At 44.5% G+C, this 25,473-nt stretch overlaps 1 protein-coding gene across 1 annotated transcript in view; it reads right to left on the bottom strand.

Moving 5' to 3' along the window:
- The window catches only part of NRCAM (neuronal cell adhesion molecule), a gene marked incomplete at its 3' end in the record, with an annotated part of 181,743 nt that extends 157,354 nt beyond the window's left edge, over positions 1–24,389 (bottom strand). Inside the window, exon 1 of the mRNA XM_083365234.1 lies at positions 24,185–24,389. The remainder of the gene's footprint in view (positions 1–24,184) is intronic.
- Between the last annotated feature and the right edge of the window lie 1,084 nt (positions 24,390–25,473).

Below are 25,473 nucleotides of genomic sequence, written 5' to 3'. Positions count from 1 at the left end.
TATCTCTCCTCCTATAACCAAAGATGTTGGACTAAACGAAATGCCGGTACGTAAAGCCACTCAGTCTTGGCCGGGTTGAGCCGGAGCTTGTTCTTTCCCATCCAAATCTGTACCGCTTCCAGGCAACCGGACATCACATCGAGGGCATCACTGGGTTGGTTCGGGGTGGAGATGAAAAGCTGGGTATCATCAGCATATTGATGATACCTCACCCCGAAGCCACGGATGATCTCTCCCAGCGGCTTCATATAGATGTTGAACAGGAGAGGCGAGAGTACCGACCCCTGAGGCACCCCACAACTAAGGGGCCTAGGGGTTGACCTCTTCCCCCTGCCAACACCATCTGTGAATGTCCCGAGAGGTAGGAGAACCACCACAGAACGGTGCCTCCCACTCCCAACCCCTTAAGATGACGCAGCAAGATACCGTGGTCAATGGTATCAAAAGCTGCTGAGTGACCTAATAGGACCAGGACAGAGGAATAACCCCTATCTCGGGCCTTCCAGAGATCATTCACCAGCACGACCAATGCCGTCTCCGTGGTATACCCGGGCCTGAAACCCGATTGGTACAGATCCAGATAGTCAGTTTCCTCCAGAACCAAAGGGAGCTGCTGACAATTCCTGCTCTGAATTGTCAGCAGCCGCCAAGTTTCTATCCAACAGCCTATTCTCTGTTTCCATGATAAAGATTCTTCTCTGAATTTTTGCCAACTTCTCTCAAGGCCATATACAACAGCAGGTTGTTTGAAAGATTGGAGGTTCTGGCATGATGTCATGGTTCCGATAAATGAAACAGTTCAAATAAAATGCAAACATTGTTTATCTAAAAGTCTTAATAATGAAATGAAACTTCAGCATTCATGGAGGGATGCCAGAATCTGAAATCCCCTCAAACCCATCATAACACACACACAATCCCCGCCCTTATCTACACATCATAAATCACATTATCCAATTAGTTTTACATATGCGGTTTCACTTCCCATTCTGTACGAGGGCTTTTGCAAACTTATCACAACTTCTGGGTGATTTCCTCCCTCCCAAATGAAGCAATTAAAGTAACAGGCTGTCTCTTACATTGTCAGTGCAAAAACATGTCAATGTTTGCAGCACTGACAATGAGTTTTAATGTGGAGAAAAGCAAAGTTTTACATTTAGGCAGGAAAAATCAAAGATATAAGTACAGATTAGGTGAGATCTGGGTCAAAAACAGTAATTGAGAGAGGGACCTTGGAGTCACAGTGGACAATCACTTCACTATGAACCATCAATGTGCAACAGCAGCCAAAAAAGCTAATACAATCCTGGGTTGTATAAACAGAGGTATAGAATCAAGATCACACAAAGTATTAGTACTGCTTTATAAAACCCTAGTGATACCAGACCTGGAATACTGGAGGTGTTACCATACTACAAAAAAGATGTTGAGACCTTGGAAAAAGTTCAGAAAAGAGCAACTAAGATGATCAAAGTCGTGGACACTAAAACATATGAAGAACAGCTGCAGGACTTGGGTTTGGCTACTCTAAAGAGAAGAAGAAATAGGGGTGACATGATAGCAATATTCTAGTATTAGAGAGTCTGCCACAAAGAAGAAGGGGTCAAATTATTCTCCAAAGCACCAGAAGGCAGGACAAGAAATAATGGTTGGAAACTGATCAAAGAGAGAAGCAACCTGGAATTAAGGATTCCTAAGTGCAGACAATTAACCAGTGGAACAGCTTGCCTTCAAAAACTGTGGGTGCTCCAAAACTGGAAGTGTTTAAGAAGAGACTGGACAGTCACTTGTCTGAGATGGCATAGGTTCTCCTGCTTGAGTCGGGGCTGGACTAGAAGACCTCCAAGGTCCCTTCGACCTCTATTCTATTCTATTCTATTCTATTCTATTCTATTCTATTCTATTCTATTCTATATATGAAATCTTTATGGCAGGCAGACCAGTGGAGTGTCCCACTGACTGCACTAAAGTGCCTTTTGTGCTGAGTTTGCTAAAGGAAGCAGAGGCCAAGTGAGCAATACATTTCATTGAGAGGAACAAACTGATAGTAGACAACTGTCAGAACTTCATGTGTAAATTCAAAGGACGCTTTTGGGAACCCTCTCAGGGTTGGCGGTGGAGTTCCCCAGGCTTATAGTCCTGGGTGACTTCAACCTGCCATCACTGGGGGGGTCGTCGGAGTTAGCTCGGGAGTTCATGGCTTCCATGACAGCCATGGGCCTGACCCAGGTTATTGAGGGCCCTACTCACGAGGGGGATCATACTCTCGACCTGCTGTTCCTGTCTGGACAGTGGTCGGATGATCTGGGAGGGGGTTCTCCATCCATCTCCCCTCTGTCATGGTCAGATCATTACCTCCTGAGGCTGGTTTTCCGTCATGCCATCCCCCGCCACTGGGCGGCGGAACCGACCAGGTGATTCCGCCCCAGGCGCCTAATGGACCCGGACCGGTTCCAGAGGGCGCTTGGGCCGATACCTATCACCCTTACCCACAGCCCAGTCGATGCTCTGGTGGAGGCCTGGGAAACGGCTGCCACCAGGGCACTCGACTGCGTTGTACCCATGCGACCTCTGACTCGGCGCAGATCCCGTTGGGCCCCATGGTTCTCTGTGGAGCTCCGGGAGATGAAGCGTCGGAGACGAGGTCTAGAGAGCGGTTGGAGATCCAGCCGATCCGAATCCGACCGATTGCAGTTAAGAACCTTTATAAGGTCTTATCTTGCGGCGATAAGGACGGCGAAGTCTAACAACTTTGCCGCCCTTGTCGCATCCGCAGATAATCGCCCGGCCGCCCTGTTTAGGGTGACTCGCTCCCTCCTTAACCAGGAGGTGAGAGAGGATCCCTTGCAGGGACGAGCCGAGGAGTTTAGTCATCATCTGGCGGACAAAATCGCTCGGATCCGGACCAGCCTGGACTCTGACTGGGCAGAGTCTGATGTAGAGGAATCAGGCGGTCTTGAGCATGTTATCTGGACTGAGTTCGACCCTGTTTCCCCTGATGATGTGGACAGGATCATGGGGAGACTGAGCTCCACCACCTGTTTGTTGGATCCGTGCCCCTCCTGGCTAGCTTATGCGGCTCGGGAGGGAACACGAGGCTGGTTCCATGCAGTAATAACTGCTTCTTTGAAGGAGGGTGTCTTCCCTGCCGCCCTGAAGGAGGTGGTGGTGAGACCCCTCCTCAAGAAGCCTGCTTTGGACCCGGCTGTTTTAAACAACTATCGTCCAGTCTCCAACCTTCGCTTTCTGGCGAAGGTTGTTGAGAGTGTGGTGGCGCATCAGCTCCCTCTGTTCCTGGAGGAAACTGATTATCTGGACCCATACCAATCGGGCTTCAGGCCCGGACACAGCACGGAGACGGCATTGGTCGCACTGGTGAATGATCTCTGGAGGGCTAGGGACAGGGGTTGCTCCTCTGTCCTGGTCCTATTAGATCTCTCAGCGGCTTTTGATACCATCGACCATGGTATCCTGCTGCGGCGTCTCAGGGGGTTGGGAGTGGGAGGCACTGTTCTACGGTGGTTCTCCTCCTACCTCCGGGGCCGCTCGCAGTCGGTGTTGACAGGAGGGCAGAGATCCGCCCCGAGGTCTCTCATTTGTGGAGTTCCTCAGGGGTCGGTTCTCTCACCTCTCCTGTTCAACATCTACATGAAGCCGCTGGGCGAGATCATTCGTGGTTTTGGGGTGGGGTATCACCAGTATGCTGATGATACCCAACTTTTTCTTTCCACCCCGAACCAACCCAGTGATGCCCTCTCCGTGATGTCCCGGTGCCTGGAGGCGGTTCAGGTCTGGATGGGGAGAAACAGGCTTCGTTTGGAGAGCCTGCAGAGGACAGTTCTGAGGCTTCGCAGAGCTCTCAGCCAGGCCCCTCCCATCTGATTACTACGCAGACCCAGCTGTGTGAGCCTGACAGCATGGATGAAGATGACCCACAGCTGGCCCTGTTCAAGGACGCCTGATGCAGGAGGCAGTCAATCAGGAGTAAACAGAGGAAGGCAATGGGGCACCTCGGAAGGAGGCAAAGAGAAGCCACGCCTTGAACTGTTTAAAAGGGGAATGTGTGGGAGGGCTGGTTTGCTGAAGGCAACCGTTTGAATAGCTCCTGTTTTAGTGGTTCGTGTTTTGTTTTGCTCAGTTTGCTCTGTTTTGGATCTGTTTTGTGTCAATAAATTTGGCGGGCTTACTTCCAGCCTTTTGCCTTTTGTAAAGGGGTTGTCCCTGCCTTTTCTGCAGGGCCGGTAGTAGGCTGGAACAGAACAGGTAGAGGGGTGAAGCTGCCCCACACACCTGCTTACCTTACTGGTAGGACCGCCGCAGACAGGCCTCCCACAAGCCATCTGGCTCATCATACTAGGAGGTTGCACAGTGCTTTGATTGCACAGCGCATGGGGCAGCTTTACCACCCTACCCCTTAGAGTGGCAATGGTGCAATGTGCCACATGGCATCCAGCTGCAAGTGACTGCTGAAGAAGTAAAGCAGTAGTCTGACAGGTGTCAGGGTGTGGGAGGCCTGGCTGCGGTGATCCTTAAGTAAGACACCCCTCAAAAATAAGATTCAGTGCCTCTTTTGGAGGCAAAAAAATATATAAGACCAGGACTTATTTGGGGGGAAACAGTATATGCTGTGCCCTTCTTGGCTGGCTAATGCAGCTAGGGAGAGGACACGAGGCTGGTTCCATGCAGTTATATCTGCTTCTTTGAGTGAGGGTAATTTCCCCACTGTCTTGAAGGAGGCGGTGGTGAGACCTCTCCTCAAGAAGCCTGTCTTGGACCCAGCTGTGTTAAACAACTTTCGTCCGGTCTCCAACCTTCGCTTTCTTGCGAAGGTTGTTGAGAGTGTGGTGGCGCATCAGCTCCCTCTGGTTCTGGATGAAGCGGATTATCTAGACCCGTCCCAATTGGGCTTCAGGCCCGGGTACAGCACGGAGACGGCATTGGTCGTTCTGATGAATGATCTCTGGAGGGCTCGGGACAGAGGACATTCCTCTGTCCTAGTCCTATTAGACCTCTCGGCAGCTTTCGATACCATCGACCATGGTATCCTGCTGCGGCGTCTCAGGGGATTGGGAGTGGGAGGCACAGTTCTTCAGTGGTTCTCCTCCTATCTCCTGGGACGCTCGCAGTCGGTGTTGGCAGGGAGGCAGAGGTCGACCCCTAGGGCTCTCGTTTGTGGAGTTCCTCAGGGATCGGTCCTCTCGCCTCTCCTGTTTAACATCTACATGAAACCGCTGGGTGAGATCATTCGTGGTTTTGGAGTTGGGTATCATCAATACGCTGATGATACCCAACTTTTCATTTCGACCCCAAACCACCCCAGTGATGCCCTCGATGTGATGTCCCGTTGCCTGGAGGCGGTTCGGGTCTGGATGGGGAGGAACAGACTTCAGCTCAACCCTGACAAGACCGAGTGGCTGTACATTCCGGCATCCCGGGACATTCAAAATGTTCCATCTCTTTCTATGGGGGGTGAGTTTTTACCCCCGTGGATAGGGCTCGCAACTTGGGAGTCCTTCTAGATTCACGGCTTACTCTAGAAGATCACATAGTAGCCGTGACTAGGGGGGGCTTTCGCTCAGGTTCGCCTGGTGCGTCAGTTGCGGCCCTATCTGGACCGGGATGCCCTGTGTACGGTCACTCATGCGCTCATGACCTCTCATCTGGACTACTGCAATGCTCTTTACATGGGGCTTCCCTTGAAGACCACTCGGAGGCTCCAACTGGTACAGAATGCGGCCGCGAGAGTTGTCTTGGGAGTTTCCCGGTACTCCCATGTTACACCTTTGCTCCGCGAGCTGCATTGGTTACCAGTTGTCTTCCGGGTGCGGTTCAAGGTCTTGGTGATGGTTTTTAAGTCCTTACATGGCATGGGTCCGGAATACCTTGGGGACCACCTGCTGCCGGCGTCGACTCCCCTCTGCCCTGTGCGTTCCCACAGAGAGGGCCTCCTCAGGGTTCCACCGGTCAGAGAATGTTGACTGGCGGCCCACAGGGGGAGGGCCTTCTCTGTGGGCGCCCCGGCTTTATGGAACCAACTGCCGGTTGAGCTCCGGATGGCACCGGATCTTCGCTCCTTCCGGCGCGGGTTAAAGACCCATTTATTCGAACAAGCTGGCCTGGCCTGATGGGGGAACCTTAGGGTTTTAATGGGTTTTACATTTTGATTGTTTTAATTGGGCAATTATTTAATCTTTTTTAAAACTTTTGTATTTCTATTTATATGCCCTGAGTCCTTCGGGAGAAGGGCGGTATAAAAATTCAAATAATAATAATAATAATAATAATAATAATAATAATAATAATAATAATAATAATAATAATAATAATAATAATAATAATAAATCAGCAACTCCATGTAAGAAAGATGGTGGTTCTAAGAATACAGACAATCTAAATTTTCAATTTCAAACATGAGTCTGCATTTATAACCCCAATAGGTTAAAAAAAGTTGGAGAGCAAGGATAAAAATTGATACAGATAATACTACAGACACCAGACACTTCCAGTAATTAGCATGACAGATAATTGTTTAGACGTTCATATTTTAAAGTGTAATATTGGAGCAGATCTACCTAGTGTTAAGGGTGGCTTGGAATCAATGGCAATAGCAATAACATATTTATTTCTTTGCGCTGAGTATGCAATCCAAATTACTTTAAATAGAGGATGCCTCATTCTTTTGAAGTGCAGTAACATTAGCCTATATTAAAAAATGGCCCAGAATAGAAGCTAAATAAAGGCTTTTAAGAGCTTGCTTCAGAATTGAGAACAAGAAGCAATGACGTGTTAGTGTGAAGTGCCTGCTCCCAAAGGGAACCTCAAGCTTGCAAGTGGTGATGGCATGTAATTTTGACAATAAATGTAAAGACTCGACCTAAAAGCCCTTGCCTGAATAAAAGAGACATAGAGTGTTGCAGGGAGACTATTCACACAATGAGTTCATTTTTGAAAGAGTGATCTTGAAATCATAGGCTTAAAAGAATTGTTCAACAGTACCCACAAAAAGATTACTGTAGTGACATTAAAAGACATTCAGGTATTTCATGCTATTCTCAGTGTGGGACTAGGAAGTAGAGTGTGTGTCCCACTAGAAACTCATCTTTTGAATATTTAGGAATAACATTTTCATGAGGCAGATTTGAATGTTCAATGCACGGAAACATAAAGAACAATGAATTTTGTAACTGACTTAATTTTACAGGACTGCATAAATAAAGATTTAATATAAAAATACAACTTTTGAAAACAACTCAGCTGAGCTGGTAATTCATGAGATGAGGATAATATTATCACAAATCAATATTCAAGACTTTTCTTTTCTTGCCACTTCAGCTCTTTTAGAAGTAAGATGTCTATTTGAACTATACTGACAAAGCAAATGGCTTCCTTTCCAACTCAAGAGACAATCTTCTAGTCATCACATTTGATGAAAAGCGTAATCTGTTTTGGAATGTATAAAACTTAAGTTCACTCATTATTTTAGTGAATAAAATACTTTCTTTCTCTTCTATTATTGTCATTATAGTCTTTTATAAATTCTTAGTTATGAAAGAAGAAGTAACAAGAAATTCAGACTATATATCATAGTCTATATACTATATATCAAGAAATGAAAATATAGATCGATCCAGATATGTGGCCTTGCTTTATAAATTGCTTGTATATATGTATGTATATGAGTGTGTATATGTGTACATGTGTGTGTGAACATTTACAGATCAAATTCCCTCCTACACGTAAGTTCACAACAAGAATCTTTGCTCACAAATACAGAATTTGTGGATGTGGGAGGTTATCCCACAACCATCTTCAAATATTCCTTGAACATTTGGAGGAGATATTTGAATCTCCTGTAATTTCTGTATATTTTAACAGCTCTAAAGGCCAGTAAGGTAAGATGTCAGAACCCACTTCAGCCCACATCTTAAGAAAGAAGGACTCTTGGAAACAAGATTTTCCAAGCAGGAACTTATACTAAGAAATAGGAGATAGCAGGCATAATAGACAGGATCTGAGGAATCCCCTCACAGATCAATATTTTTAAAGTGTCCCCAAGCAAACCCCACCCCACAGTTCATTTGCTCAGTTCCGGATCATCCAAGCTCCAGGTGGTAAGCCCATCGTGGGAGAGGAGAGATAACAGTCCATTTGCAGCAGGATCATTTCCACCCCCCTCACACTTCATTCAGAGAAACAAACCAGATTCCGGAGTTTCATTCCTCCCTTTTCCACCCTCTTTCCTAGTTGCCCATAAGATAAGAGGGAATGCCTAGTGAGAAAGCAATTGATTATATTGTGATGGATAGCAGGCAGGTGGAATAAACAAAGGTTACATTTAAGGGAGGAAGTAAAAACCATAAAGCTCCATGCCTGTTGCCTCTCCCCCTTGGGAATAGCAAAAAGGGAAGATGAGATTTTGGGTTAGCTCAGAGGAGATAGTTAGAAATGAAATATAAATGGATTCTGACATCCTGCCCCCTTTAAAAATAGGAGAGATCCACCTGTAGAGGAAACAAAAATATAGATGCTAGCCTGGTTTGTTGGGATATTCTGTATGAAACCTCTTTAGCAACTTAGGTGCCCTGATGTGACTCTCCCCCCCCCACACAAAAAATTTATTATATAAAATATTTAGAAATTTTGGACATGGTGTTATCAGTCTAACATACCTTCTTGTCTCACATCATTTTTGTGTGTTATATATATGTCATAAATAACACCTGCCATATACCAGATGGGTGGAAGATGGCAATAGTTGTCCCCATATATAAAAAAGGGAATAAAATGGATCCTAGTAACTACAGGCCCATCAGCCTGATTGACATTGTATCAAAAATATATGCTAGGTACCTTTTGAACAGAACTGAAATCTGGGTAGAGGAAAACAACATCCTCACAGAAGAACAAGCAAGTTTTAGACAAAACAAATCTACAATTGATAACTGCTTTGTCTTGAACCATCTAATTGCCAAATATGCCTATAAGAGGAGACCCGTTTGCTGCTTTCATAGACCTTACAGCAGCATTGGATATGGTAAATAGAGAAGTACTATGGAGTAAACTGACATCCCTTAAAATAGAACCCAGACTCCTGGTTTTGATTAAAGCCCTTTACACAAGTACCTGTTTGAGGGTGTGGTATGGGGTTAATGGGGCCCTGACTAACAGGATTTACACAAATAAAGGGAAAAGGCAAGGGTGTATCCTGGCCCCATTATTATTTAATTTATACATCAATGACTTGCCTGGGTTAATGAAGGATACCATGGTACACATGCCGATGATCCTAAATACTTACTGTTACAGCTTGTTTTATGCTGATGATATGATTTTATTATCATACTCACAAGTAGGATTACGTAGGCTATTAAGAAGATTCAGCACTTATTGCCAGGATAACTCCCTAATCATTAGCAAATAAAAAATAATGGTGTTTGGAAGAAACCATCAGAGACGTAAGATGGTGAACCATCTATTTGGGTGTAACTTTTTCCAAGACTGGATCTTGGGCCTGCCATCATCAATGGAGTACATTTAGAGCAAAAGCCTGTTTGAATTTACTGCTCAAACTAAAGAACCATAGTTACCCAGGCTCCCTAGCCCCATTAATCAAGGTTTATAAGGCTAAGGTTACCACAATGCTCTTGTATGGAGCAGAAATTTGGGGTCTTTTCTCAACCACAGTCCTAGCACAAACACAGTCCCAGCATTTGAGATATATTTTGGGTGTAGATCCAAGAACATCTGCTGCAGCAGTTAGAGCTGAATTGGGAATTCATACAATTCATGCATTATCTAAAATTAGAGCTTATAACTACTGGTGCAAAGTTAATGAAATGGAGACTGATAGACTCCCCAAGTTATGCCTACTAGAGCAAATAAAACTACAATCACAAATCTCCTGGATCACCAAACTAACAAATTTTGTAAGAAGCTGTGGCCTTCCCATCTCTTGCGTAACAGGAGAACAATCCAAAAAAAGAGTTGCCCAAAGAATTAAGGATATAGAAGCACAAACTGATATAGCTATCCTTGGTAAGGTGGGTAACTTGAAATGGCTGAGTAAATACAAACATACCTTTCAAGTAGACAGTTATTTGAAGTCACAACTCCCAAAACACCTCAGGGAGATACTGTATTTACGTGAGTGAGATTTGAACAGCTTGACACAATGGTCAGATATGGGAGATTTCATGCTATACCCTATAATGAACGTCTCTGCATTTGCGGAGCAGTAGAAGTAGAAGACCTGGCTCACATCCTATTTGACTGTTGCCTGCATAAGAGGGTGAGAGACAGGTATCTTGCTCTATATACCAAACGAATGACCCATATCAAAACAACTTACCTTAAGTCCGGCCAGAACTTGAAAATAACATTTAACGTAGCACAGTACTTAAACAAAATGGTCCAGTTGAGATCTGCATATGTGGGACTGATTGGGGTAGATTGCAAGGGCAACTCCGAAATATAATTTTATCATATTTTATCTATTATATTTAATGTGCAAATTATTGCACATTATTACAATTTTATTTTAGATTGTATTTTATTACCATTTCATTTTAAATTGTATTTTATCAAATTCCATTTTGGGTTGCCTTTGTTAAATTTTGGTGGCAATTTGTGCTGGAACTTTGCACTTTGATATGGCCCAAGGGCTAATCAATAAAGTTGTTGTTGTTGTTGTGTTATATACATGTGACGTTTATGGACCCACTTGTTTTCTGAGAAGGGAAGGTGTTTCCAAGCTACTAGGTATTGAATTCCTCCATGGTACTTTCTAGAATCTACGATTTCTTTTACCTCAAAGTGATGTTCTCCTTCAACCATGACAGGAGGTGGGGGGGGGTTGGCCATAAGGGTGACTGTTGTTCCCTTTTTAGCAAACTGCAGTGAAAGATTGGGTGCATTTGCCTACGATTTTGGGGTAGTTCTAATTCTACTGTTCCTGGGTTTATGATTCTTTTAATTGGAAATAGTCCTATATAATTTGGCTCATGTTTTTTACAGGGCTGTAGGGATTTTAGGTAGTGTGGGTTCAACTCTCTTTTTGTCTGCCTGTGCTTTGTATGCTTGCCTAGCTTTGTCTAAAACTTTCCTAACGATTGGCCAGGTGTTTTGTAATTGTGCAATCCATTCTTTCAGCAATGAATTTCTGGTTCATTTGGGATTAGTTCTGGCACAGGGTTGAAACTTTGAACGGTAGCTATTTGAAAAGGAGTGTAGCCTGTGCTGGAGTGGACTGCATTATTGTAAGCAACTTCTGCGAAGGGGGGTAGGTCCATCCAATTTGTTTGCTGGAAATTAATAAAGCATCTTAAGTATTACTGAGTTCCCATGTTCCGATTGGCCATTCCCCTGAGGATGATGACTAGATGTCTATGCCCGAATAGCTCCTAAGAGGGATAAAAATTCCTTCCAAAACTTTGACATAAATTTATTTATTTATTTATTTATTTATTTATTTATTTATTTATTTATTTATGGGACTTATATCCCGCCCTATCTCCCGAGGGACTCAGGGCGGCTAACAACAACAAAAATTAAAGGTCTCTGTACAGTAAATTAAAATTTAAAATTGAAATAAATTAAAGATTAGAGTTAAAATTGTAAACATAATTAAAATCCCTGTCAGTCCAGGTCAGCCAGGTGGAAAAGGAGTGTTTTGAGGCCAGTTGAACTTTCCGGGTGGTCTTCAAGGGCAGCCCCATGTAGAGAGCATTGCAGTAGTCTACTGTATACGGGAGGTAATGAGTGCGTGGGTGACTGTACGTAGGGCATCTCGGTCCAGAAAGGGGCGCAACTGGTGTACCAGGCGAATCTGGGCAAATGCCCCCCTAGCCACAACTCCAATATGATCTTCAAAACTGAGTCGTGAATCCAGGAGGACACCCAGGTTGCGTGCTCTATCAACGGGAGGTAATATCTCTCCTCCTATAATCAAAGATGGAACCTCTTGGACTAAACAAGATGTCGGTACGTAAAGCCACTCAGTCTTGGCCGGGTTGAGCCGGAGCCTGTTCTTTCCCATCCAAATATGTACCGCTTCCAGGCAACGGGACATCACATCGAGGGCATCACTGGGTTGGTTCGGGGTGGAGATGAAAAGCTGGGTATCATCAGCATATTGATGATACTTCACCCCGAAGCCATGGATGATCTCTCCCAGCGGCTTCATATAGATGTTGAACAGGAGGGGCGAGAGCACTGATCCCTGAGGCACCCCACAACTAAGGGGCCTAGGGGTTGACCTCTGCCCCCCTGCCAACACCGTCTGCGAACGGCCCGAGAGGTAGGAGAAGAACCATCATAGAACGGTGCCTCCCACTCCCAACCCCTGAAGACGATGCAGCAAGATACTGTGGTCGATGGTATCAAAAGCCACTGAGAGATCTAATAGGACCAGGACAGAGGAGTAACCCCTATCTCGGGCCCGCCAGAGATCATTCACCAGTGTGACCAATGCCGTCTCCGTGCTATACCCGGGCCTGAAACCCGATTGGTATGGATCCAGATATTCAGTTTCCTCCAGGACCAAAGGGAGCTGTTGTGCCACCACGCTCTCAACGACTTTCGCAAGAAAGCGAAGGTCGGAGACAGGACGAAAGTTATTTAAAATAGATGGATCCAATGCAGGTTTCTTAAGGAGGGGCCTTACTACCGCCTCTTTCAAGGCGGCAGGGAAGTACCCTTCACTCAGTAAGGCATTGATAACTGCTAGGAGCCAGCCTCGTGTAACCTCTCGAGACGCATAGACCAGCCACGAGGGACACGGGTCCAACAAACACGTGGCGGCACTTAATTTACCCATGATCCTGTTCACTTCATCCGGAGTCACAGGATCAAACTCTTCCCAAGTGTTCTCGGCCAAACTCATCGTTTTCCTCTCGCCAGATACTGCCCAGTCAGAGTGCAGACCAGCCCGAATCTGAGCAATTTTGTCCACCAGATATTTACTAAATTCCTTGGCCCGTCCTCGTAAGGGGTCCTCTCCTGTCCCTTGATTTAAAAGGGAGCGGACCACTCTAAACAGGGCGGCCGGGCGGTTGTCTGCGGACGCAATGAGGTTGGTGAAGTAAGTGTGCTTTGCCACCTCCATTGCCACAAGATAAGATCTAGAAAAGGATCTTAACTGTGTTCGGTCAGACTCGGACCGACTGGTTCTCCAAATGCTCTCTAGGCTCCTTCTCTGGCATTTCATCTCCCGCAGGTCCTTGGAGAACCAAGGAGCGAGTCGCGACCTGCGCCGGGTCAGAGGCCACAAAGGCACAACGCGGTCGAGAGCCTCCGAAGCAGCCTGTTGCCAGGCATTAACTAAGGACTCGACCAGGCTGTGGGAGAGGGAGGTAGGAATCAATCCAAGAGCCGTCTGGAACCTATCTGGGTCCATCAGGCACCTGGGGCAGAACCATCTGGTCGGTTCCGCCTCCTGACAGCGGGGGGTGACGTGACGGAGAACCAACCGCAGGAGATAATGGTCTGTCCATGAAAGGGGTTGAGATGTTGGAATAACCCCACCCAGCCCATTAAGCCACTGCCCAGAGATAAAAATAAGATCAGGCATGTTTCCCCCCTCGTGAGTCGGGTCCTGAATAATTTGGGTCAGGTCCATGGCTGTCATGGAAGCCATGACCTCTTGGGCCACCTCTGATGTGCTGCCCAGGGAAGGCAGATTAAAATCTCCCAGAACCATAAGTCTGGGAAATTCAACCGCCAGTCCTGAGAGGGCATCAAGTAGCCTGGGTAGAGCTGTTGCTACGCAGCTTGGAGAGAGGTATACCAGCAGTAGGCCCAACTGACCACCACCTTAAGAGGAGGGATTCACATCTGTCTATCTGAGGGGCAGTGGTCTCCCGTGGACGGAGGGTCTCTTTGATAACGACTGCCACGCCACCTCCCCTACCCTGAGCCCGAGGTTGATGCAGCACACGGAAACCTGGAGGGCATAAATCAATTAGAGGGACCCCTCCCTCTGGGCCCAACCGAGTTTCCGTGATGCATGCCAGGTCTTCGTCTTCCTCCTCGATCAAATTATGGATGAGGGGAGCTTTATTCACAACAGAGCTCCCCAGGACAGCAGGTGAGAGCCAGAGGGTCGGAGCGCGCCACAGCTCGGAAATAGCGGGGGGCGTGATCTCAAATTATGATATGGCCCTCTGCTCATCCATCTGCCGCCATTCCCAATCACTGTGGGGATCGGTATCCCTACCCCATCCCCCTAGGTCCCAAGATTCTCCCCGGCCCCCATATTGCCACGGCCATTGGCCAACCTAGACTGAGGAAGGTCCGGTAGAATCTTCCTCTCATTCTGCCAGGCCTGACCCTCCCCCCTCCCTAACCCTTCAAAAAAATTTAAAAGAAAACCTCTTTTTAGCGCCATGCCACCTCTCGGGGTCCCAAGACCCATCATTAAGGAAACAGCGGCGCAGGTTGGAAGGCCACATCTGAGAGAGGGAGGAAGTTCTCAGGGTAAGTAGCTCATTTCTGGTGTAAGCCATTAAAAGGTAGAGATGAGAGCAAAGAACGAGTTGGCTGGAACAAACTGTATATTAAATCCACAGAACTGAAATAGTGGTTCCTGAAAACATGGTCACCCTCTCAGAGTGACCAGGATCTCAGGAAACCACTATCCAGTCCTGGGTAGGTCGCAGGAGGAGAGAAAGTCCGATGGCTGGTAGAATAGTCTATTGGTGGTGAATTTCGCAGCTCCGGTGATGAACGGTGATAATTAATCCATCTCCATGTCCTAGATATTATCGTGACCAAGGGGCTGTAATAAGTCTCCAGATAAAGAAAATGGAGGAGGGTTATCTCAGATTTTAAGTATGATCTCCGAGGAGATAACCACTATCCTGGGCGCCATCTGGCACGTCCCACCTCCATTTTTAGCTTCAAGTGGTCCTAGATGTTCCCACCCTCCAGACCAGTCCAGGAGGGTTCTAAATGGCGCTCAAACCATCGGACGGCGGCCTACACCATTCCAAAAACCTCTGTCGGGGGGGGGGGAAGCTCGCTGATCCAATAGATGGGCAGATGAGGTCAGCAGCCACAAGTCTAGGAGCCTCGCCATCCAGACTGCCTTTCTAGGCTGCCCCAGGTTGTTACAGCTCCACCGCAGGTGGCTGCAGGACCGGACTGCTTCTTCAGGCCTTTGCAGGTCCGTTGTAGGCCTCTGCACACCGCGTGCCATAGTAGGCTGTTTACCGGCTGATTTGCAGGCCGCCGTAAGATGCCACCGGCTCCCGTCAGCCATTGTATGTCCTTTGCCGGCCCGAACGAGCCAGCAAAAGCCGTACGCCGCACCTTGCAGCTGGCCCATCGTCGGCCGCTTTACAGGCTGCTGTGGGGTGCCGCCGGCCATTGCCGGCCGTTGTAAGTCGTCTGCCTGCCCGGCTGAGCCGTCCCATTCGGTTATTTGATGTTTGGGAGCCTTGCCGCCCGGCTGTCTCACCGCCCCCTCTAGTGCCGCCCCGTCGTCATTTTCAGCACTCATACGGCTCCACTGAAGCCTCTGAGGGTCCTGTTACCCATCTGGGCTAGGGAACAACAGCCCCATGTAGGGCCCCATGCCAAACTTGCTCCGCTTGATCTCCGCAATCAGCTGCGAGCGGCCATATTTCAGGAGGCGTGGCAAAAAAATTGCACTCCCCTATCAGATATGATGCATTGGGGTGCTCCATGAAGTCTGTAAATATGCTGCACAAATAGTTTCACTAAGGTTTTTGTGGTGAGAATATTTTGGCAAGGGATAAAGTGCACTGTTTGGAAAACAAATCCGTAACCCCCCCAATGACAGTGTTCCTGTTGCTTTCTGTTATTCCACTATAAAATCCATGGCTATCTCTTTCCAAGGGGCTGAGGTTTTCGCCATTGGTTGTAACAGTCCGGGTGACTTCCCCTGCAGCCTCTTAGCCATTGCGCACATTTGGCAACTGGTCATGTAGCTTTCTATGTGCTTTTTCAGGGATGGCCACCAAAATTGCCTTTTAATTAAATGTAAAGTTTTTACAAACCCAAAATGTCCTGCTGATTTTGTATCATGGCACAACTGCATGAAATTGATCCTCTGGGTGGCAGGTATATATAACCTCTCCCCCACCCAGGGTAGTCCGTCTTTGTGCACGGATCTATTTTTCTGGGACCATTCATCTGTTTCCAAAGACTTTCGGAATTTGATTCCGGTTTGGCTTTCCAGCTGCGGATTCATTTCATCTTGGGCCCTGGTGGTTACTGGCAATGCCAGTTGTTGTTCAAGCATGAGTGGTTTAGAGTCAGTGGCCCGTGTGCTGTTATATTGGGGCACACGAGGCAGTACATCCACCCAGAAATTCTTTTCACCCGGTTAAGTGTTTTAAGATTGAAATGGAATTGGTGAAAGTGCTGAGACCAGCAGGCTTCCTTAGGAGTGATTTTTCTGAGTGTTTTTAGCGCTTCCAAATTTTTGTGGTCTGTCCAGACCTGGAAGGGGATTTTATTTCCTTCAAGGAAATGACACCATGTACTGTAAGTAATGACCACCTCACAGCATACACGTCATTTTCCCACACAGCCCAACGTTGTTCTGTCTCCGTGAGTTTCCTGGATGTATATGCACATGGTTGCAGTGTCCCCCTCATCATTCCCCTATAATAATATAGCTCCCACCACATTGCTTGCATCTGCCTGTATTATGAAATGTTTATCAGGGTCCGGGTCTCTCAGTACAGGTTCGGCAGAAAAAAGTCTCTTTAGCCTATTGAATGCTGCTTGATATTCCATTGTCCATTTCAGGAGCTGGCTGGGTTTCACTGCCCCCCTCCATTTTCCACATGTTCGTGAGGGGCAGGGCTATTTGAGTGAACAAAGGGATGAATTGGCGGTAGAAGTTTGCAAAACCCAGGAAACTTTGCAATTACTTCCTTGTGAGGGACCCACCTCCTCCTTTCGCTGTGCTACCCAAACATCCTGCTGCTGGGCCTCCTGAATCTGAGCCCGTACATCTATCGGCTCTCACACCACAGCAAAAGATTCAATGGGGAGCACTGTGCTGGGCAGAAGCTTGTCTTCTGCTCAGAAATATTTGGGCTTCCTGGACAGAGCATCCGCTCTTTGGTTGTGACTGCTGGCTACACAGGAATTGAACTTTGCAAAAAAAAGAGGCCACCAAATTTGACGTTGGTTCAATTCTGAGTGGTCTGCAGGCTTTCCAAATTCCTATGGTCCTTCCAGACCTCGATTTGATGCCATGCCCCTTCTAGATGATGCCTTCAAGCCTCAAATGCCACTTTGATGGCCAGTAGCTCCTTCTCGCAGATGGTCTAGTTGCGCTCTGCAGGATTCAGTTTCCATGAGTAGTACATGCAAGGGAAGAGGACACTGACAGGCATCATCACCTGGAGTAACACCGCTCCAATGGCAATGTTGGAGGCATCCACCTTCATGACAAACGGCCACTGCGTGTCAGGATGCTTCAAGATGGGCTTCTTCATGAAGGCTTCTTTTAAAGCCTGGAAAGCCCGTTGTTCTGGAGTGTTCCACTGAAACTGAGTCTTCTGCAGGAGCTGAGTGAGGGGGGCTGTCATGGAAATAAAACCGGGGATGAAAGCCCGATAGTAGTTGGTGAACCCAAGGAGTTGTTGGATATCTTTAACACAATGTGGGGGTTGACAACTCCGCAGAGACTGGGCTCCATGGCGATGCCCTCAGGAGAAATGCAATGACCCAGGAAATTGATGGTCATCTGGTAGAACTGGCACTTCTCCAGTTTGGCATTCAACCGCTGATCTTGGAGCTGCTGCAGGACCTGACAAAGATGCTGATGGTGCGCCTCTCGCGACGAGGAGTAGATCAGGATGTCATCCAAGTAAATCATGACAAACTGATCTAACAAGTCCCAGAATATGTCACTCATAAAATCCTGAAACACTGCAGGGGCATTGGTCAGCCCAAACAGCATCACTGTGTACTCAAAAGTGCCTGTACCAAATACCAAATTCCGTCTTCCACTCATCACCCGACCGCACCCTGATGAGGTTCTAGGCTCCTCTCAAGTTCAACTTCGTAAAGATCTTTGCCTCCTGGAGCTGGTCCAGGAGTTCGGGGATGAGGGGCAGCGGGTATTGATTGTGCTGTGATGGCATTTAATTTCCTGTAATCACTGCAAAGCCTCAATTTGCCAGACTACTTTTTGACAAAGAGCACAGGTGCAGACACTGGCGAGGACAAGGGCCAAATAAAACCCCAAGCCAAATTCTTGTCCAGAAAGTCCCGCAATGCAGGCAACTCGGGGTCTGACAGGGAATACAAATGCCCCACTGGGAGAAGTGCATCAGGGACTAAATTGATGGGGCAGTCATAGGGCCTGTGGGGAGGCAATTGATCTGTGTCAGTCTTCCTGAACACATCAGTGTAATTCACCAGTTCAGAGGGCAAGGAGACCCCTTGGGGACCCTCTACCTGGCCGGCACAGACTTGACAGGTGTAGTCCATGCACTGTAAGCTTGGAAAGGTGACCAGGTTCTGGGACCAATAAATCTGTGGGTCATGCATCCGGAGCCATGCCAGTCCCAAGACCACAGGGAAATGCAGGTCAGAGGTCATATAGAACTGAATAGCCTCTTCATGCGAATTGATGGCCATACATAATGGTTACGTGGAGGCCTTAATTGGCCCAGACAGGAGCACTCAACCATCTATAGTCTCCACTATCATCGGTTCCACCGGGCACTTGGGAACAGCCCATTTGACCATAAAGTTTGTGGTGGCCCCAGAGTCAATCAAAGCATGAACTGGAATCCCCTTCGGTATCCTGGGGAGGATCAGGTATGTCTTCAGTATCAGATACGTGGAGGTCCGTGGGCAGCATCTGAAGGACGTTGCTTGGTGTTGTGGGATGCCTGACCTAAAATGCCTTTTAGATTGGGCTTGGGGTGTTTCCCAACAGAGGAGTAGGTGGCTTTCTTGGGGCAGGCTTGGTCACTGATGCCCTTCATCGTTTCTTGGGGCAGAAGGCGGCCAAATGCCCAGGGTCCTCACAATAAAAACACAACCCCCACAAATGCCCTCTGTTCATTTCTGCCACCGATAGGCAAGGTCTGGCAGCACCTAACTCCATAGGCTTCTCCCGCTGGACCAGAGTCTCATGCACAACGGGGGCCGCACTGGTTTCTGGGGTGGCACGGCGACTCCTATGGTGCTGCAGCTGAGCGTCAATCCGCAGACAGAGATGGATCAACCCATTGAGGTCCAGTGGAACATCAACACGGGCCAGCTCATCCAATATCTCCTCCGACAAGCCATCCTGGAAAGCATCCATGAGTGCAGCCTCATTCCAGGCTGAATCCTGGCTAAGCAGCCAAAAATAACTGATATAGCCCTGTAGAGGGCGTCAGCACTGCCTCAGAGCTTTCAGGCATCAGGTAGCAGTCTGCATCTTAATGGGGTCCTCGTACATCAGACGCATGTAATCACAAAACTCCACAAAGTTGTCCAATAATGGACTAGGTTGGGCTAGCAGGGGTGTGCCACAACAAACTGCAGCACCAGAGAGAAGGCTTATCATAAATCCCACTTTATCCTTGTCAGTGGAGAAATCAGCCACTCTCAGGCTGATAAATAGCTAGCATTGTCCCAGAAAAGCAGGAAACATCTCTGGAGTGCCATCAAATTTGTATGGTATTTTGTCCTGGGTTGTGGAGCAGCAGGGACATGTGCTTGCAGCTGGGCCACTTGAGCTGATAACAAAGCCAGCTGCTGGAAGAGCTGGACATTCTTGGCATATAACTGCTCCATAATAGTAGGGGGTGGGAGGCTGAAGGCAAACTGTTCTGTCCCAGTCTACGCACATCTTTGTTACTTCACAAAGACAAACCAGTCTTTTAACAAGTAGGCTGGGAAACCAACCCCTTTTGAGTTACAGACCTGATAATTGTCCCAAAAGCAAAAGCAACAGAACACATTCAAAAGCAAAACAGCATGAGTCAAACAGGAAATAGTTCACAGGCAAAGCAAACAAAACATGATCCCTTGAAACTGCTGTCCTTTGCAAACAGTTGCCTTCAGCAACCAGCACTGCCCATATCTTCCCTTTTTATTATGCAGCCCCAAGGTGTGGCTTCTCAATGCCTTCTCCTCCTCCCCTGGAGCTGCCCCATTGCCTCCCTCTGTCCTGCTCTTGTAACCTATCGGCATTTGCGAGCATCTATAATGTCTTCCAGCTGTGCGTCCTCAAAGTCTGACTCAGCTTCCCAGCACATCTGAGTCTCATCCTGAGCACAAGTGGAGGGGCCAGGTTCTTCATCAGATTGTAAGTCCTGGATGTCATCAGAGCCTTCCTCTGATGGCTCCCCATGCCCCTCCTCCTCCTCCTCTGATTCCTCAGACTCAGCTGCCGGGATCACAGGCTGGCACGGAACCACAACAGTGGCCTCATTGCAGCAGTTTTGGGTGCGATGCGTGAGATGGCAAATGGTTGTGGCCAGAGGCAAACTGCCATGGCACACCGAAACCGGCCATTTGCTACCTCCTGCCCAGTGCCGTTGCCATGAGGCCGCAGAAAGCCAAATTGGTCTTCATGAATATATACCTGTAAAATCTTCTTTAGTCTTTCTGCCAAAATTGCAGCAAAGAATTTATAGTCATTGTTCAGTAGTGAAATTGGTCTGTAATTCTTTGTCTTTGTAGGAACTTGACCCTCCTTCAGTAATAACAACATTGGCTTCCTTCCATGTTTGGGGTATCCTTCCCTCCTGAAGTATATCATTCTTTATGTTTTTTAGGGGCTGTAGAAGTTCCTTCTTAAAGCACTTATAGTATTGACTTGTAAGGCCATCTAGTTCTGGAGCTTTACCAGGTTTCATTTTTTTAATAGCTTCTTATATTTCAAAGACTGTTAATGAGTCATTTATAGGTTGCCTCTTGGATTGTGATAACTTAGGTAACCTTTGTTTTAAAAGATATTCATCTATTTTAGACCTATCTAACCTGTTTTTTTATACAGGTTAGAATAAAAATTATGGAAAGTGTTTTTGACAAGCTCATTATCAGTTATTACCTTATCCCCTTCACAAATGTTCTCAATCATTCGCTTTTCCCTTTCCTTAATTTATATGCCAATCATCTCCCTGGTTTATTTGCAAATTCAAAATATCTTTGTTTCACATACTTCATTTTTGTTTCTATTTCTTGATCTGTTAACATAGACAGTTGTTGCTGTAACAATTTAATTTGATGTGAAATTTTTACATCCGTGTCTTTTGCAACTCAATTTCTTTCTGTCTAATCTCATCTAATATTTTTTGCATGTTTTCCAGGGATTTCTTCTCTATAGACCATTATATTGTATAAAATAACCCCTCATAACAGCCCTGCTTGCATCCCACACAGTTGTTAAAGCTGTTTCCCTACCTAAATTATTATGAAAATACTTTTAATTTCTTTTCTCTTTAAAGTCTTTCTTTCACAATCACCTCCTTTTGCAAAATAACTTCATTTAGTCTCCATCTATAATTCAACCTCTTTCCTCTAAGTACCAAAAGCACTGGATTTAGGTAAAACATCAACTTTTAAAATTTTATTTGTAAGATTTTTAGAAATCCAAATCATGCCAATCCTGGAAAAGGATTTATGTCTTTCTGAAAAAAAAGTATATTCTCTAGTCAAACCATTTTTATATCTCCATGAGTCTATTAATACTAAGTTAACCATCATGTTAAATAAAATCTCTGTCAGTTTACCTTGGGAGGGTTTAATCCTCTTAGATGATGATCTATCTAAAGCTGGTAAGGTCACTCTGTTCCAGTCCCCGAACATGAACCAATTTAGATATGAAAATGTTATTAATTGGGCCATAAGGTATTTGAAAAATTTGCATTTATCATCATTTGGCCTATACAGGCCTACTACTACTGATTTTATTCCACTGAACTCAATTTCCACTACTACAAATCTACCATAGTCATTTATTAAAAGCAGCTTAGGTTTAAGTTGGGGTTTTATATATAGAACAACTCCATTAGTTTTCTTTAAGCCAGCAGAAACAAATTCCTCCCCTAGTCGTTTATTTATTAAATATTTCTTATCCTGTTTCTTAATATGTGGTTGGAGGCAAATTATATCAACATTGTTTCCTTAAATAATTGATTTGTTTTATGTTTGGATGGGGCATTTGCCCTATTAATATTCCAGATGATAGCCTTAATCTCCATCTTTGCGCAAAGTAACAAATTCCTATAACACTATCTCCATGCTACCCTCTTGGCATTGCTCTGTCACAGATTTCTTTTCTCCATCCAGTTCCTCAGCTGACTCTAAGATTAGTTTATATCTGATCAGGCTTTTTCTATGGAGTTCAATCTGAATCTTTGCTCCTGATAAGTAAATATCACTCCTTCAAGTTTGTCCCAATGAAAGGGGATCTTTCTCTTCTTTAAGATATCGGTAAGAAAAGCATAGGGTTTCCTTTTTCTCAAAATTCTCAACGGGATTTCCTTCAGCACAATAATATCCACATTTTCCACTTTCAGTTTCAATTTAAAATGGCAATCCAAAACAAGATCTCTTGTTGTTCTTCTTACAAAGTGAACTAACATATCCCTTGGTAGTCTTCTCATAGTAGCAAATCTGGAGTTTATTCTGAACACATTATCTATCTCTAGATTCATTTTTTTTCTTCCCAATTGACAAGAAAGTTTATTGAGTAATAAGTGTCCCTTAATGTCCAAATAAATGGCTGGTTCTTCCACAGTGGAACATGCATGGTTGCCCCACCCCAACCAGGATTACTTCTTCATCAAAAAAAAAAGTCTGAGAGCATCCAGCTATTCTGGGGAGCAAGAGCATTGATTTCCAGAGCTTCCCCTTTCTAGGGAAGTTTCTTCTGGTTTAGAAACCATTCTAAGCCTAAAACTGTGGAGAATCTGCAGGTGCTCTAATGAGATCCTGCTGGCAGGGAGCCTTTCTTCCTGCAGAAGTCAAAAGTAGCATGTTTAGAGTATGCAAGAAAACTATATTTAACTGTTGCCTAACTTGAAATTATAGCAAATTATTTTAGGAGTAGATAATATATCAAGCATCTTTATGTTTGAAACTGAAACCAAATTAGAAGTGATCAACAAAGATGACTACATAATTTTAGTAACAATATTCTAAAATTCAACATTTCTTTTGAAAAGTGAAAGAACAGATACATCTTACTGAGCTTTAGTTTTCCTAATCATACAGTAATTTAAAATAAAAAAGCTTCATGGCTTGTATGAGCAGAGATGCCTGACAGTATTTTCTTTAGATATCTATAGTGTATAAGAAATTTTACCAAGAAATCATGTTTACCATCAGAGTAGCCAGTGGCAGAGAAAATTGTTAGTTTGACTTTTCCCTTTTTATATCACAAGTTATACTATTTGATAGAAGTATTCCTGTTCAATCTGGTTAGTTCTAAAACACCAATGAGAATTCTGCTATCCTTACATATTTGCAGTCTAAAAAAGTGGTTCCCTGTTCCATCTGCCAAGTTATTTACACATTCTGTGTAAATCTCTTCCATTTGAATTAAAAATGCTTCACTATGTACTAAGATTTCAACTGCTCTATTGTTATAAATGCATGCTCTGTCATTTTGTGCATTTGTTTGTATTAAGAACAGCATAAAACTCTCATAGTATTGCATTTTGAATCAAATATCTTTGTTGTATATTACTGTTATTTTTTTCTGAATATATAGCAGTGATGAAATACACTGTCTTTTTAAATTGAGGTTTTAGTGAAAAAAGCAAAAAGGATTTTATTTCTTGTATATACGGATACTTCATTTCTTAAATCAGATAAAACAGCATGTCTTTCCAGATGTACAATATTTTTAAACAAACTTGCAACAGAATAAAATGGTTACTTGCCTAAAATCTTTATACATATAAAGACACACACACACACACACACACACACACACGAGATAGGAACAACAGTCCAAATTGCAATATTTCCTCATCTCTTCATTTTCAGTTATAGTCAAAAACAGAACAGCATGCCAACATTTTGAATTAAAAAACCACAGAAAACTTACAAATAAATTTTGTGATCATACATTATTGCTGTTAAGGTTTATTAAAATAGAAGGTTCATATAAGCAAATCTAAAAAATAGTAAAAGTATTGCAGTCCATTGATTTATTTTTATATTTTTGCAAATTCTGTATCAGCGGACTTACCAAGGTTGATGAACTGGAAGAAAACCAACACACAATAACAAGCAGAATATTGGACTATTAATCAGTTGCATCTGATGTCTTCAAAAGAATTCATATCCACATATTTAAAAGAATTACTGTGCTTTTCCTCTGTTTCTTGTATTTTAACATAAAATTAAAAGATGGGATGAATTTTTTTTCACTCTAATTGTGCTGAGAAATTTTTGTGCTTCTGAATCCAATTGCTGCTAGTCCGCATTAGGAAGTTGTACAAACAATTTAAACGGTCAACTGCATCCTCTCTGAACCTCCCAAGTTTAACTATGTGTTCAACAAGAGTTCTATAGCAATAAAATGATGATGAAATGTTTTCCTGTATTTAAAAGCAAGAAAATTGCTTAGTTGTCTCAAAAGCTAGTTCTATTTGATTTTAAACAATAGTAACCATTTGTTACAAAAAGTGTTATCTATATAATTATGAAATGAATAAATATGAAAAACGTTCCCCTCTGGGTTTTTTTACTCCTACTTAAAAAAAAACTTTACAGAACTGTTTTATTTTGACCTAGCTAATTATTGTAGTATTTGACAATTATCTGCGAACTTGGTTCTGGTCAAAAATATGATGGGAACTCTAGAAATAATCTGTTTAGAGACAAAGGAGTCTTTCAGCACAGGAAAAGGAAAATGCTTTGAAGTCAGAATGAGTAAGAAAAAATGATCACATTTAAATACAAAGTTGATGCACCAGATTTATAACTTTTGCTTTTTTTTCTTTTCAAGCCATTGCCTTGACACATTTGGTCAAGAACAATGATGCCTTTCAAACTTTCTTCCATGGAAAAATGTGACGTCTATAAAAATATATCTTTGTTGTCTGAGAACACAATGTGAATTCTAGAAAAATCAACTCAAAAAAATGTTTCCATCACCATTTGGTATGCTCAAATTGTTCCTTTCAAGCCCACTTCATTTCCCTGAAGGCCAGTTTGTATTCTGAATCTTCACAAAAGCTTTTTCACTGTTACCCTATAACAATATACTTCAAAGTATATTGTTTGGAAAGCTAACAATAAGCGCAGGCAGATGATCTCTTACACAAGAAATACCCATAATCTGCTTTGTTAATTATGGCTATTGAAGATATTAGGAAAGTTAAGTTTCAGTTAATAAATAATGGTAACATCAAACATACTTCATTTGACAATTATTTATAGGTTCAGTTTGGGGTGGGGTTTTTTTGCCTTTTTACTAAAAATAATAGGACCTTTTTTTAAAAAAAATAGCACCTGTCAATATGATGGTGAATT

This window comes from Vipera ursinii (genome assembly GCF_947247035.1).
Source record: "Vipera ursinii genome assembly, chromosome: 6".
NCBI lineage: Eukaryota > Metazoa > Chordata > Lepidosauria > Squamata > Viperidae > Vipera > Vipera ursinii.
The sequence above is the reverse complement of the archived record's forward strand: the minus strand, read 5'-3'. Positions and strand labels throughout refer to the sequence as shown.